Source organism: Trichosurus vulpecula, chromosome 4, assembly GCF_011100635.1.
Source record: "Trichosurus vulpecula isolate mTriVul1 chromosome 4, mTriVul1.pri, whole genome shotgun sequence".
NCBI lineage: Eukaryota > Metazoa > Chordata > Mammalia > Diprotodontia > Phalangeridae > Trichosurus > Trichosurus vulpecula.
The window spans coordinates 310,999,060-311,015,939 of record NC_050576.1 but is presented as its reverse complement, the minus strand read 5'-3'; the positions used below and the strand labels follow the sequence as shown (position 1 = coordinate 311,015,939).

Here is a 16,880-nt window from a genome sequence, read left to right as displayed (position 1 = left end):
TACCTTGTTCACCATTTCACATTACATACTTAATTTAGAGATTTACATTGAGTATCTGAGAGTCTTCCTTACATAATAAATTCACAAAGCTGCAAAATACCTTTGAGGACATCTATTTAGTAGTTAAAGCATTTAACCTTTAGATGGAGTAGCCCTATGAAATCTTGACAGTTTTGAGTATTTAAGAATGTCAGTTATGCACAGTCTTTTCTGTACATATATAGATCTGCATAACAAATAGCCATTTATTGATGGTATAGTATTAATTTTGCCAGAGCAAGTAAGTAAATACTATTAATATCCTTTTCAGAACACAGACATATTCATAGCTGACTCAGTGATCTGTACTAAATCAAGAGGGATCATACAGAACGAAGATAAAATAAATATATGACAAAACATAATTCTCTGAAATCCATGATACTGTAATCTCACTTTAGTCAAAAGTTACAACTTGTCCCAAACTAAATCTTTGACAATAATAGATAGGCTAGCACTGATTTTAATTTTATTCAATTTTACTTTAGCAAAAATGGTGAAAATTAACTCAGCAGAAGCAAAAGGCCTATATATTTCATAAACTGAATAATCAGCCTTTTTAATGATATTGACTACCAAAATAAGGATAATAACAAGACACATTTATTTAGAAGTTTATATTACAAAACACTTTACAAATATATGTATCAAATTTATCTCCTGGAAAGAAAGCCATTGTTATACTAACATGTTACCCCGATGACTTTTATGTGTATGCTTGCAAAGCTAAGATTCTTGTTAATTGTTGTTAATTCTTTTTTACAATCTGTTGATAAATGACAAATGTAGTAATAAACTGGTTGTCTTTCTCTACCTAGTTCAGACAACGGGTCTGCATGATTCTTTCACTGAATTGACTGAATTTATCAGTGATTTTAGGTCAAACAGATATGGCATGCCCTCCTGAAATTATAACACAGGCCTAGCAAATAATTCTGGAAAAAAAAAATCAATCAAGGCACTCCATCATTTGTCTCTCTATATTAAACACAACACAGAGGCACAAAAAAGATACTTATACTACTCCTTGAAAACCTTATCCTGATGGTTACTGCACTTTCCTACTCAGGCCCTCCCATTCCCCAAGAAGCAAAATGTAAAATACTACAGTAAAAGTCATGAGCTACAAAAGCAGCAAGAATGAATACAAAGTTGACCTCTTATTCTCAATTATGTGAGTCAGGGTACTGTGGAAGGAACATTAGGCAATGTCAGTGAGAAAAAATTGATGACATACTTGGAAATAATGATCTAAAAGGAAGAAAGATTAAGAGACCAAAATATTCCAGGAATTTGATTTGTTATCAAATTTCCCCCTTGCCTCAAGTAGAATAATTTGCAACAAATAATATTTATCACTATTATACATGGTTATTGATAATATTTCTTATAAATTATATTTACTTTACTATTTATTCAATATTTGATAGTAATAAATAAATCAACAAGCATGAATTAGCTGCCTACTGTGCATCACTCAGTTTTTTGAGTGATAGGGATATAAATATGAAAGTCATACTAAACCAAAGTTCTCATTGTTCAAGCAATAAAAAAGACTTCTTCCCTCAATGAGCACATACATACATAAGAAAACTTAAGTATGGCAAAATAGAACATAAATAGAAATCAAATAAGGGACTAGCAGTATAGCACTTAGCACAGTATTTGATATATAGGAGAGAATTAATATAAACTTGTTCCTTTCCTTCCCCATCTAAATGAATGGTTCAAGCAGTTAAGTGCTATAGCAGTATTGTGGGCTGATGGAGAAAGTATGGAATGAGACTCACATTAGGTCTTAAAAATCAAGGAAAATGTTTGGATTTGGTGATTGGGAAATTTGGTGGAGACATTTAAGGGTACAGTTACAGTGGACAGATAAGAATGAAATGTAAGTTACAAGGGGTCAAAAAGAGACTGAGCGGTGAGGAAAAAATGGTCAGTAGGTAGAAAAATTTTTTGAGAAGATTGGAAGTGAGTTCATAACACAATAGCTTGAAGGAATACTATGCTCAAAGAGATTTTTTTAAAAGTCATATGGTAAATACTCAGTAATTGTTATTTGCTAACTAATCATGCAACCAAGGCCACAGTCTGGGTAAATTTCTGCTTCCTGTATTATTGAGAAGATTGAGGGTATTCCACTTGACCTCCCACAATGTCCCTTCTCTCTGCCTTAAATAATCACTCTCTTCTTCCTTCCTTTTAAATTTGAATCTTGGTTCTGAAGGGAAAAAAAAATCCTTCTATTTGTACCAAGGTTAACTCCTAGACCTTTGATCTTGATCCTATTCTCTCCTACTTCCTTCAGGGCCTTATAAACTCAATTGTGTTCTTCTCTCTTCATTCCTCTCCCTCCTCCTCTTTCTTTACTTTTTTTGCCTTCTCCTTTTTTGTCTCCTCTTCTGCCTTCAAATATGATCAGATTTTTCCTACCTCAAAAAAGCCAGTACCAATATCATACACATACCATCCCAAACTAATCCCTTCACACTGCTATCCCCTTCAAGCTTCTGTCCCAGTCTCTCCTTCTTATCAATGGGTTTTGAATGATTAATTAGTTACATGTGCCACATTCAACTTAACTCCTGGCAATTATGATACCAATTCATACCATTCTGACAAAACTGTCTTCGAGAAGATAAGCAATGAAAATTATGTTCTCAGACTTCACTTAGATCTTTATTGCATATTATTCTGTTGATCACAATTTCCTTAAACTTAATACCCTTTTTAAAAATTGTTATTCTGGTTTTCATTTTATAACCATGCTTTTTCATGATCTGAATCACTGGCTCTTTTTCCCCTTTTGCCTTTAAAATTTAGGCAGTCATCAAGGGATTGTCCTAAATTTTCTCTCTTTGGACATTCTTCCTTAGTCCTAAAGCTTAAACTTTTACATCTGTGATCTTTCACTAGGTTACTTTACTATCTTAATCTGTAGTTTCTTTATCTGAAGAGATTGGAATAGAGTGTTCTGAAATCCTCTTCATCAATAATATCGTATGATTTGATGTAAATGACACCGACAATTATGTCCCTAACATAAACTTACATCCTAAGATACATGCTTGAATTCCTAACTCTCTTTCAGAGTATATACATTAATATTCCATCAGGATTTCAAAGTCTCCATGTCTAAAAATAATGTCAGAAACAGAGAAGCTGTGTGGCGCAGTGAATAAAACACTGGGCCTGAAGTCAGGAAGAATTCAAATCCAGCCTCAGACACTAGCAGTGTGACCATAGGCAAATCACCTGTTTGCTTCTGTTTCCTGATCTGTAAAATGCATTGGAGAAGGAAATAGCGAACCACTCCAGTATCTTTGCCAAAAAAAACCCCAATTGGGATCACAAGGAATAGATCATGACTGAAAAGAATGAACAACAATAACAACGCTGTCAGAAATAATACTTCCAGACTTCGGATTTCATAAAGAAAAATAACCAACACAATTTGGTACTGGTTAAGAATAGAAAAGTAGATCAGTACAACAATGTAGCTCAAAGGTCAGAAAATTGTAGCTTGAGGGCCAAATCAGCTCACGGTCTGTTCTTATATGGCCTGAGCTAAGAACGATGTTGCACTTCAGAATAGAATAAAATTTTATAAAAATATGTAAACACCATTCTTAACTCATGGACTTTACAAAAGCAGAAAACATAATATTGTTTACCGACCTATGATCTATATCATCCCATTGATCTACTTTTCTATTTTTAAACAATACCATAACTCTGCCATAAGCCATAATTATACTCTCTAATTTGGTGATTTCATCAGCTCCTACAATTATATGTGAAAATAATTCCTAGATTATTTTGTCTCCTAAGCTCCTGTAATACATTTCCAACTACTATTAGATATTTCAAAAGGATGGTGTAAAGGCATCTCAAATTCAGACTCCATTATAGAACTTATATTTTCCCCTTAACCTTCCTGTCTTTTGAATTGTCCTATTTCTGTCAAGGAAGCAACCAAAATTCCAGTCTCCCAGGTTTGAAAGCTCCTCTTTTTTTCTTACACCACATAACCAATTAGTTGCTGTCTTGCTTTTTCTACCTCTATGAAAGACCTTTTGCATGGCCTTTTCCTTCTAATCATACCACAACCAATATAATTGAAACCTTTATAACATCTCAACTAAAAGGTTGTAATATGCCCCAATTAATCTCTCTGCCTCAAGTCTCTCCCTACTTTAATCTTCCAAATCAAATGAGGTAATATTTGTAAAGTGATTAGCACGGTGTCTGAAATATAGTAGGTACTTAATAAATGCTTACTCCCTTCCCATTCATTACCCATTCCCTCCACACATCTGTTATAGCATATTCCTATAGTACAAGTCTGATTATGATCATTACCCTGCTCAATTAGCTCAGAAAGGATTTTGTTGACTTTAGAAAAAAATAAAAATTCATTTAGGGCTTAGTAACTTATCTCCAATATACCTTTCCAAACTTGTTATACATCACTCCCACACACTCTGATCTAGGCACACTGACTTTATTGCTCTTTCTTACATTAAACACAATGAAATGAGAGAGTTTCCAATTGAAAAAATGTCAAAGAATGTCAACAACAGTTAAAAAAAACTTGTAAGCCACAAATGACCAATGGAAAATATGTTCCACATCACTAATAACAAGAGAAGCACAAGTCAAAACAACACTCACATTTTCCTTCCTGCCCAGCAAACTGGTAAAGATGACAAAATGAGGGAACAGTTAATACAAGAGGGGTGTAGGAAGATAGGCACATGTATATATTATTTTTTTTGCTTTTTTATTAGTGAAACAAATACACAATAAGAAAAGAAAAAAAGAAACACATTATAAACTTAAATATAAACTAAAAAAAGAAAAAAAATGTCATGTGTACAGCAGAACATGAGAGGATTCAAAAATAAAGCAATAAATTTCCATTTCAAGAAAGCGTTTACAATGAATTCTACATGTTGTGTTGACAGCTTTTCTTTGTTTCCTTGTCAGTTTTCTTTTGCTCTCTGCTGTGCACTTTTTTTTACTTTTTCCCCCTGTAACAACAATTTGGCTGGCAGCTATATGGGGGTGAAAGACCAACACAAGACCAACAACAGGAAGGGTGCTAGCACAAGTTCTTTGATCTGCTTTTCTAAGGAAAGCAACTTTAAGGAGTTAACAATCTCACTTTAAGCAAACATACATATATCATTCACTTAGTTCAGGAGGAAAAGCCAGCAACCTGAACTTCAGAGCAATTTACAGAGGCAATATAATCAGACCAAATCCCAATTCATAATTACCAAAGAAACAATGGGTCTGGATTAGCAAAGCCAGGGGGCAGTTACAAAGACTTGCCCAGAGCCCCTCAAAGGAAAAACGCCAACCTCTGGGTTTATATACCCTATTCAGGGTCAAAGTCACAACATGCAGCTCACCCACATGACCTAAAAGCATCACAAACCTGTGACTCAAACCCATGTAAACTTGGTTATCCCTTGAGGCAAGCAGGTCATTAAACACTCCTGATTTAATTAAAAAAAACAAAGGCTGGACTCATCAAGTGCACTTGATTAAATAAGTACTCCAAGAAGGTAAAAAAGTCCCACCTTAATTACTGTAACACCCCCAGTCTCACCACCTAAAAGGCTACAATTAAGTATGGATATATTTATATATAGATATATGGATACATATATACATACATAAATGCATATATACATACATGAATGCATACATAGACATATACTTTCCCTAACAAATTCTACTTTTGATCTTTGTTTTTATGTTTGTAACTTTTATTTTCTATCCCTCCTAACTCCTCTACTTTACTTTTGTCCTCTACCATGCCCTCCTATTTCTTAACCTACCGCCCCTCCAAATATCCCTCCCTTATCCTGCCATTCCCATAAACCTAAATACCCTTCTATACCCCTCCTTCAACCTATTCCCTTTCCCTCCCCTCTAAATATCTCTCCCTTATTCTCCCAAGGATCCCTCTTTTGTCCTCTCATTCCCTTTATTCAAAACACTATTCTACACCCATCATTAACCTATTTCCTCACCCTCCCCTCTAGAGATACCTCCCTTATCCTCTCCCCCCTCCCATCCCCTTCATGTTTTATTTCTTTTTGAATTTAGAAGACTTTTATACTCATCTATGTATGTTTATGTATATATAAATATATACAAATATATATATATATATATGTACATACGTGTATACATATTATTCCCTCCTGAACCCATTCCCGATGAAAGTAGGTTTCCAGAACTAACAACTCTCCTTCCCCTTCTAATTCCTCTGTGTCAGTTCTTTCTCTTGCCCCTCATTTGTATAAAATAATTACTCTTTTTGGCTATTCCTAAATGGTTTTATTTTTTAAAGTCATATCATACTCAGGTCTACCCCAATCTTTCTTCTGAACTACCCAATTACTAATAACAGTCTTAGACATATGTTTTACATTTTACACACATAAAAAGTAAATAGTTTGTCCTTATTGAGTCCCTTATAATTAGTCCTTGGCCAATAACTTATATTTCTCTTGGCTCTTGTATGTCAAATTTTCTATTAAGTTCAGTTTTTTTAAACAAAATCCTGAAATCCTGAAAGTCTGACAGTTCATTAAATGTCCTTTTTTTTTTCCATTCAAGATTATGCTTTGCTGGGTATGACATTTACGGCTGGAAACCCAGTTCTTTCGCTCTTTGCTATATACTGTGGTCTTTTGGTGTTGCTGCTACTAGGTCCTATGTGATTCCAATTGTGGTACTGCCATATTTAAATTGGTTTTTCTTGTTGCTCACAATATTTTATGCTTGAGTTGTGGGTTTGAGAATTTGACTAATATTCCTATGAGTTTTCCTCATAGGATCTCTTTTAGGTGGTGATTGGTGGATTTTTTCTATTGCTACTTTCCCTTCTCATTCTAATGCCTCAGAATGACTTTTTTTATTATTTCTTGTATTATTGTATCAAGATTCTTTTTTGATGATCGCTTTCAGGCAATCTGAGTATTCTTATGTTTTCACTTCTTGATCTATTCTCCAGATCAGTTGTTTTTCTTATGAAATGTTTCATATTATCTTCTATTTTTTTATTCTTTATATTTTGTTTTATTTCTTGGTGTCTTAAAACTTTCCTGGCTTCCCCTTGACCCATTCTGATTTTCAAGGAGTCATTTTCTTCCTTAAGATTCTGGATTTCTTTTTCTAACTGGTTGACTTTCTTTTTATAATCTTCTTGTTGTTCTTGCATTGTTTTTTTTTTCCTCATTCTCTCTCTTTGGTTTTTAAAGTTCTTCTACGAATTCTTTTTGAGCAGATGACCATTTGATGTTAGTCTTTGGGGGTAGAAGAGGATTTCTTTGCTTTAGCATCCTCTTCTGAAGATAAACCTCTATCTTTTCTATTCCTGAATTAACTCTCTATAGTTGGATTCTTTCTTCTTTGCCTGTGCATTTTTTTTGTATTAGCTTAGTTTTTTGTAATCGCCTCTAGTCCTGGGGTGTAGAAGATGGTGCCTCTGCCTTCAAATCCTCCTTCTCTTCTCCCCTGTGGCCTAAAACTAGAACCAAGACCTGGAGTCAAGAAGACTCAAGTTCAAATCTAGTTTCAGATATTTCCTCCTTACGGAATCTGTTGCAAGTCACTTAACTTCTTTTTGTCTCAGTTTCTCATTCATAAAGTGGGGATAATAATAACAATAACCTCTCAGGGAAGTTGTGAACATAAAATGAGATAATGTTTAGTAAGTGCTTTGTACAATGCAAAGCACTATTTGAATACTAATTATTAATATTAATTTGATTATTAATGACAAAATATTCAGAACAGCACTCTGTGATAGCAAAGAACTTGAAATGCAAGTGCGGCCCAAATGATTGAGAATTAGCTGCAAAAAAAAATAGTTGGATATAAAGGAATTTTCAGTCTTTTTTCAGTCATATCCAACTCTTTGTGATCCCATTTGAGATTTTCTTGGCAAAGGATATTGGAGAGGTTTGCCATTTCCTTCTCAGCTCATTATAAGAGGAGGAAACTGAGGCAAACAGAATTAAGTTATTAGCCCAGGATCATCTGAGGCCTGCTTTGACCTCAGGAATAAGAGTCTTCCAGGCTCCAGGCCTGGCACTCTATCCATTGTACCACCTAAGCGTCCTAATTTAAGAGCATATCCTTGTATAATATGAAGTAAAAAAATATATATTAGAAATAATGAAAAGCATGAGAAGGTATATATGGACTGACAATGTTAAATAAGCAGAACTGAAAGAACCATATATGCAATGATTAGAATGGGATAAATTAAAAGATCACTCAAAGGAAGGCAAAATCTGAGTAATTGCAAAAGGTCCAGAAGATAATAAAATGAAACCAAACTCCTTCCTTGTGGCAAAGCAATGAAGGTCTACTAGAGCCAAATACTACATACATTGTAGATTTAGTCACTCCTGTAGCCATTTTTTTTCAGAACATTTCTTTGTTGAAAGGGAAAATTATATTCAGAAGAGGGAGAGAAGGATTCTCTATCTCCAATGACACTGACATAAAGTCAAAAGTAATCAATGTAATATACACACACACACACACACACACACATATATGTATATACATACATACATAGATACATGTATGTTATTGACCAGGTGTCCTCTATCAGTGTACAAGAAAGAGTAGATTAGTAAAGATATGTGTATAGCCTTTCATCTCATCATTTGCTTATTTAATTAATCTTAACAAATTCATTTGACAGTGTTTTTATTAGGTGATGTTAGCACATCAGGCTTCTGCTTATAGACTCTAGGAATGTGATTAATTGTGTTTAGTTTTTACACCAAGAATAATCAATTCGAAGATAAGTAATAGCCTTTTGATGTTATGACTCACTTAATTAGAGCAATTTACAACGACATTAACGGTTAAAATATTTTTGAAATAGTCAATACTTACATAACTTTTTAACATCCCCAGGATCTTAGAGCATCTTATTTGATTTTCACAACTCCAAGAGGGAGGTATCGTGGTTATATTATAAATATATTTCCATTGTTACAGACAAGGTATTTGCATGTCACTGAAGTGAAGTGCCTTTCACAGATTAAAAATGAAAGAGAAAGAGAAGTCAGGATTTAATACTAAAAAGGACCTTAGCTGTTATTCAGAGGCAGCTAGACGATATAGTGGATAGAGTGCTGGCCTCAAGTCAAGAAGACCTGAGGTCAAATTCAACCTCAGAAACTTACTAGCTATGTGAACCTATAAACATTTGCCTCTTGTCATTTGCCTCTTTTTACATACCTAGCACTTAATACAGTGCTTGGCACATACTAGGCACTTAATAAATATTTATTTATTAATTGAAGATGCTGAAGGAGGAGGGAAAGAGATTATGTGTTAATTACTTTTGTATTCCTCCAACTTTTAATCACAGTGCCTTACATGCAGTAGGAACCCTGTTTTTGTTTAGTTTTGCTTTATTTCGAATTGCAGAGGGCAAGGAAAAGCATTTATACAAAAGTTTCTAACATTTTGTTCTCGGTTAGTTCTGACTTGTTTGACTAGTAATATTTTGCACTGAGTTTAATATTTTTACTTGTGTCCTGTGAGTCCTTTTGTGTGTTCAACTTGATAATTCCCTGCTTCCCTGATAGCTCACACAAATAATAAGCAACCTTATCTGATGACCTCTGCTTTCCTTGTCATCAAACACTGGATTGCTGATATTCTTTAAGAACAAATTGAATTCCATTCTTTTCAGTTTGGATTTTGGTGGTGTAGTACTTTAGCTTCTGTTATTTTATAGAATATCATTAAGTCCTGAGTGGAACACTATAAGAATGATGCCATATAAATTCTGTTGCTATATAGTCTCCGTGGACACTGACAGAGCCAAGCTAACACTCAGAGTTTTTCATAGTTTAGCACAGAGTAAGTGGTCTTTATTCACTGGGAAGTAACTATAAATTAAGGAAACACTATAAATTTTCACAAAATATCTACATAAATTTTATTTATAACTCTCAATTGAAAAGAATGAATTATTAAGCTTCCACAATTTTTTAAAAGCAATACAAAGTGAAATTTGTGTATTAATTACAGCTTTTGTTAGCTAATAATTTCAATCTTCATGTTAGAGCATATTTGTTCATACAATATAGACTATATAAGGGTATTTCTACACAACTTACCCAGGAGATGAGTTTGTCATGCTATAACAAAACATATGATTGCTTCAACCATAATCCCCATGAATGTGCAATAACCCATATCTGATTTTTACTGTGGTGGGGGGGCGGGGAGATTGGGGGAGGGAGGAATAAAATTTTGAACTCAAAACTTTAAAAAATGTTAAAAATTGTTTTAACATATAATTGGGGGAAATGTATTTTTAAAAAAACAGTAACTCTCATGTCTTCTGTTTATGTGCCTAGGTTGTATACTGGAAAATCTAGTTGACTTGAAATTAGGAAGATCTGAATTTGCTTCCTCCCTCAGATACTTAGTAATTGTGCAACCCTGAGAAAGTGACTTAATCTCTCTCACCCTTAGTTACCTCATCTGTAATATCTGTAATAATAGTTCTCTCACAGGCTATGAGGATCATGTGAGATAATGAATGTAAAATTTTCTGAACACCTTAAAATGCTACATAAATGCTACTTTCTTTCATTCTTTCTTTTGTTCTTTCACCTTTTTTAAGACTCAAAAACTAAAACTTAAATACATAAGAAAAATGAAACATATACTTAAATACTAAAACAAATATAAAATAAGAAAAGAAAAAAATGTCTTACACAGCTGAATGTAAGAGAGGATTCAAAAGATATTACAATAAATTTTTGTTTCAAGAGAGCCTATATTTTTCAAACTACATGTTGTGTTAAAAGCTGTCATTTTTTTTTTGGTTTTTCTTCTGTTCTCTGCTGTACACTTTTTATTTTGTTCTTCCCCCCTCTTCCTTCCCCCTGCCCCCAGGCCACAATTAAGCACAGATATATTTATATATAGATATTGATGTACAGATACACATATACATATATACACATACATACATACATACATTACTGTTTGAGGATAGTAGAGGGTTTCTTTGCTTTGGTGTCCCCTTCTGTATTGTTAATGTATCGTTAATGAAATGGAAAGCTCTTTCTTGTCCATTATCAGGCCCATGTGACCTGCTTGAGTCACATGGAAACCTGAGTCACATGAGCCTGTGGTGGGAGGAGCTTGCTGAATAGGTGGAGCAGGAAGGGGTGGGACAGGAAGTTGGAGTGAGTTGGAGATTGGAGAGAGAGGAGGTAGAGAGAGCAGAGCAGCCAGTGTGAGTGAGAGAGGGGGTGACTTTGCTTAAGGGAGTTTGTGGGGAAGCTTGATGGAGGGAAGGTTTGGGGGATGGCAGTGCCCCCTTCATTGATAATGTGTATAGATTTCTTTGTTGCTATGAGATATTTGGCTTTCTGATGTTAGAATTAATGTTTTGGTTTGGTCTTCCACGAAGACAGTCTTTTGTGTCTTGCAATTCAAACATGGGAATACGTGGGCATATTCATAGCAGCTGCTGTGGCCATGCATTGGTGATATAGCTTCTAAAGTCTTCTCTATTCCCATAATAACTCTCTATGAATGAATTCTTTCTCCTTTGCCTGTGCGTTTTTATTTTTACTTTTAATTTTGTAACAACCTCTAGCCTTGGGGTGTGGAGGGTGGTGCCTCTGGCCTCATATCCTCCTTTAGTTCTCCTCTCTGACCTGCAACCCAAACAAACCAAGGCCTCCAACGTCCTGTAAGTGCCCACAGCCAGCGGTAGCTCCATCCCCACTGCTTCTGCACTCACCAGGCTTGTGCTGGTTCTTTCTATCACCTGTGGCACCTCCACAGCACGGCTGGGTCTGGAATTCCTTGTCAGTCTTCCGTGGTTCAGACTGACTGCTCCCTTGCTGTTCTGGGGGCAAAAGTTCCTATGGCTGGGGCTCCGAGAGCCTCTCAATGTAGCTAACCCCAGGGCTTGATGCTTGTTGTTTAAGCAGCCCCTAGTCTGGAGGTGTTTACTCTTCCCAGGGACCGAACTTTGTTAGGGGATTTTTTTTTAAGATCTTCTCAGATTGTCCCAGGAGGACGCCTGTTCTGGCCATTCTCTTATTTATTTTTACCATTCTGTGTTTGCCCTGAGGTCCTGTTTTATCTCTGCTGTGGAGGAAAATCTTTAGAGCTTGGAATTTTCTGACCTATTCCTCTGTCTTTCCAGAATCCTTTCTCCTCTTCCTCCTCCTCTCCTTCCTCCTCCTCTTCTTCTTCCTTCTCCTCTTCCTCCTCCTCTCCTTCCACCTCTTCCTCCTCTTCCTCCTCCTCTCCTTCCTCCTCTTTTTCTTCCTTCTCCTCTTCCTCCTCCTCTCCTTCCACCTCCTCCTCATCTTCCTCCTCCTCCTCCTCCTTGTGCTTTTCCTCCTCCTCCTCCATCTTTTTCTTCTACTCTTTCCCCAGACTTGTCACTGATATCTATCAACCTCTAGTCATTTTTTCTTCTGACTCTACTAATGAGTTTAACATCTGGTTCAAATATTCCTTTCTAAGCCATGCCCTGCTAACAGAACCGCTACTTCAATACTCATGTTCATGGCCCCACTATCATCCTAATCATGGCATTCTTCAACCTTATCAGATGCAGTAACCTCCTTCTCCATCTGTCTTCTAGCAAACAAGTCCTGATCATAGACCTTACCTTATAATTGATAAGCCTCCATTAAGGAATTACTACGTGCTAGGCACTGTGCAAAGGAAAAGGACCCCAAAACCCAGGCTTTACCTTTAAAGAGCTTACATTTTTACAAGGAGACAAAATTTAAAGCTATAGCTGTATCAGATATAAAAAAGTAGGTGGAAGTTAACTTCATATGGAAAACTAGTCACAATAGAAGGATTGGAAAATGTCTCGCATAGAATGTGGCAACTAAGTTGAAATTGGAAGGAAACCAGAAGTTTAAGAGGCAAAAGTAAAGAGAAAATTTTATTCCAGGCTTAAAGAAATCTATTGAAAAATCATGGAAATGAAAGATGGAGTGTTATGTGTGAGAAACAATGAGTTAGCCAGTATGACTGACCTGTAGATTGTGTGGAAGAGAGTACATATGCGTTAAGAATACTGGAATAATAGGGTGGGAGCCAGGTCAGTGGAAAGTTTTAAATACCAAGCCAAAATGTTTACATTTGATGCTAGAAGTAATAGGGAGCCTTTACATTTTATTGAGTAGAAGGTGAACATGGTCAGACCTATGCTTTATGACAGTCATTTTGGCAGCTGTGTGGAGGATGCATTGGAGTGAGATGAAACGTCAGGAAGGAAGATCAATTAGGAAATTGTTGTAATAATCTAGGAGAGAGACAATGAGGGCCCGAACTCTGGAGATAACTGTGTGAATGGAGAGAAGGATCCATATGTGAGTTGTATTGTGGAGAGAAAAATGACAAGATTTAATAACCAATTAGATATGTGGAGTAAGCAAGAATGAGGAGTCAAGGAGCACACTGAGGTTGTGAGCTTAGGTGACTGACAGGATAGTGATGCCCTTGACAGTAAATAAGGTAGTTTAAAATAAATAGCTTCTGGGAAAAAGATAAAAATTTTGTTTTTGGACATATTGAGATTGAGATACATATAGGGCATCCAGTTCAAAACATTCAATAGGCAGTTTGTGACATTAGACTGAAGCTCAGGACAGAGATGGACACTAGCTATATAGATCTGGAAGTCATCTACATGGTATGAGGTGGTAATAAAGTAATTGGAGATGATGAAATCATGAAATAAAAGTACAGATAAAAGATGAGACCTAGGACAAAGCTTTAGAATACCTACCGTTAGTGGGCATTACATGGATGAAGAATATCCAAGAAAGAAAATAACACAAGGCTCTTCCTTTATTTAGAATTTGCCCTTTTCCCTTCCAACCCCCAACCCTCCAGACTGACCTAATTACTCACTCAGTTTGAATGTTGTTTTGGTATTATGTGGACACAGAATAAAAAAACAAGTGAAGCTTCCATATCTGCAATGAATCTTTTAAGGTCTGGTTAACTTTTAAATGGGAAAAACAATATTGATGTGAAAGTCAATGTTTCAGTCAAGACTTGAAACAGAAGTAATTAAATGTGAAAATATAAAATGAAAATCTGCTGTCTTGCTATTTTCAGACTTAGTAGATGAAAAACATATTGGAAAAATTTGTGTTGAGGAGGTAGAGTTCACATTTGGGGGAAAATTACCAGTTAAATCATCAGCAGTCATCTGTCGCAGTGTTTACAATCTCATTATTAGTTGCAACCAACTATATGTTATGAACTGATATTTTTCAATGGTATCAACAAGCAAAAAAAAAAAAACCAACCACAACATTTAGGCAAAACATAACTATCTCAGAATGATTTGGGAATGAGTTATAGGCACAAAATATTTAATTTGGTTTTAAAAAATGCAGAAACCTAAATTGAGTGGGCCTTTTGTGACCTAATCCCCAGCCCTCTGTTGAATTCTGAGTTGTCAGAATTTGGTGAATGAATCACGGAATGTATGATGATCAGTTCATTTCTGCGGCTTTTAGTACTTCATTAGAAGTCTTGCCGAAGACCACAAGAATGTAGTTTTGGATCTGGAAGGAACATTAAGTCACCTACTCTTATTCCCTCATTTTATAAATGAGGAAACTGAGGCCGAGAGGAAAGAAGTAACTTACACATGGTCATTTAACTTCATACTGTTAATATGTTCTGTTCCATTCTGAGGAAATAGAAAGTAATTAAAATCTAGTTAAGAGGAACTATTCTTGAGCAATCAAAATAGAATTTTTCACTCTTCTATCAACAAAGGATCACTCTGTTTTTTGAACGTACAACATTTTTAGCCGGGGTCTCTTAAGCATTCTCAAGCTGGACACAACACATGATATTTAAAGAAAAAATACATTTATTTAAATGTTATGTAACTTTTTAAAGTTAGGCATTTAAATGTGGAATCACTTAGCAGTGAATAAAATTGTGATACAACTGCACATTTTCTTAAGATCTATATATGTATGCATATATGTATATACACACATGCATATATATGTGTATGTATATATATATATATGTGTGTGCCTATTTTGTGCATACACATGTGTGTACATACCTATACATGTATACATATATATATATATAAGTACTTTAATATCATGATTAAATATGTATAAATAATAATATATATAGTGTATATGCAGTATATATATGAAGTCAATATGTATATATATAATTATAACATTAATGTTTTTGAAGACATAAGCTACATACCTTAAGTTTATAGAATGTTTTAGCTTTTTTTTCCTTTTTTATTTAATATATTTAGTTTTCAGAATTGTCACAAGAGTTTGAATTACAAATTTTCTCCCCATTTCTACCCTCCCACCCACTCCAAGATGGTGTATATTCTGGTTGCCCTGTTCCCCAGTCAGCCCTCCTTTCTGTCACCCCACTCCCCTCCCATCCCCCTTTCCCTTCCTTTCCTGCAGGGCAGGATAAATTTCTACGCCCCATTGCCTGTGTGTCTTATTTTCTAGTTACATGCAAAAACTTTTTTTTTTTTGTTTCTGAACATCTGTTTTTAAAACTTTGAGTTCCAAATTCTCTCCCCTCTTCCCTTCCCACCCAGCCTCCCTAAGAAGTCAAGCAATTCAACATAGGCCACATGCATATCATTATATATAACCCTTCCACAATACTCATGTTGTGAAAGACTCACTATATTTTGTTTCTTCCTAACCTATCCCCCTTGATTGAATTTTCTCCCTTGACCAAGTTCCCTTTCGAAAGTGTTTTCCACCCCCATATGCCCTCCCTTCTATCATCCCCCCTTTTTTATCTTCTTCCTCCTTTTTTCCTGTGGGGTAAGATACCCAATTGAGTATGTATGGTATTCCCTCCTCAGGTCAAATCTGATGGGAGCAAGATTCACTCATTCCCCCTCACCTGACTTCTCTTCCCTTCCTACAGAACTGCTTTTTCTTGCCACTTTTATGTCAGATAATTTACCCCATTCTATCTCTCCCTATCTCCCTCTTGCAATATATTCCTCTCTCATCCCTTAATTTGATTTTATTTCTTTTAGATATCTTCCCTTCATCTTCAACTCACCCTGTGCCTGCTCTCTCTCTCTCTCTCTCTCTCTCTCTCTCTCTCTCTCTGTATATATATATATATATATCTCCACACACACATACATATAAACATACATATATACTCACATATACATATATATACATAAACATATATACACACACACATATAAACATACATACACACTCACATATACATTATATATATATGTATATATATATATATGCATATTCCCTTCAGCTACCCTAATACTGAGGTCTCATGAATCATACACATCATCTTTCCATGTAGGAATGTAAACAAAACAGTTCAACTTTAGTAAGTCCCTTGCAATTTCTTTTTCTTGTTCTTTTTCTTGATTACCTTTTCATGCTTCTCTTGATTGTTGTGTTTGAAAGTCAGATTTTGTATTCAGCTCTGGTCTTCTCACTGAGAAAGATTGAAAGTCCTCTATTTTATTGAAAATCCATATTTTGCCTTGGAGCATGATACTCAGTTTTGCTGGGTAGGTGATTCCTGGTTTTAATCCTAGCTCCATTGACTTCCAGAATATCGTATTCCAAGCCCTTCAGTCTCTTAATGTAGAAGCTGCTAGATCTTTGGTTATTCTGATTATGTTTCCACAATACTCAAATTGTTTCTTTCTGGTTGCTTGCAATATTTTCTCCTTGATCTGGGAGCTCTGGAATTTGGCGACAATATTCCTAGGAGAT

At 35.3% G+C, this 16,880-nt stretch overlaps 1 pseudogene; it reads right to left on the bottom strand.

The window, feature by feature from the left end:
- Positions 1-14,308, bottom strand: part of LOC118847165 — a 190,684-nt pseudogene extending 176,376 nt beyond the window's left edge.
- Between the last annotated feature and the right edge of the window lie 2,572 nt (positions 14,309-16,880).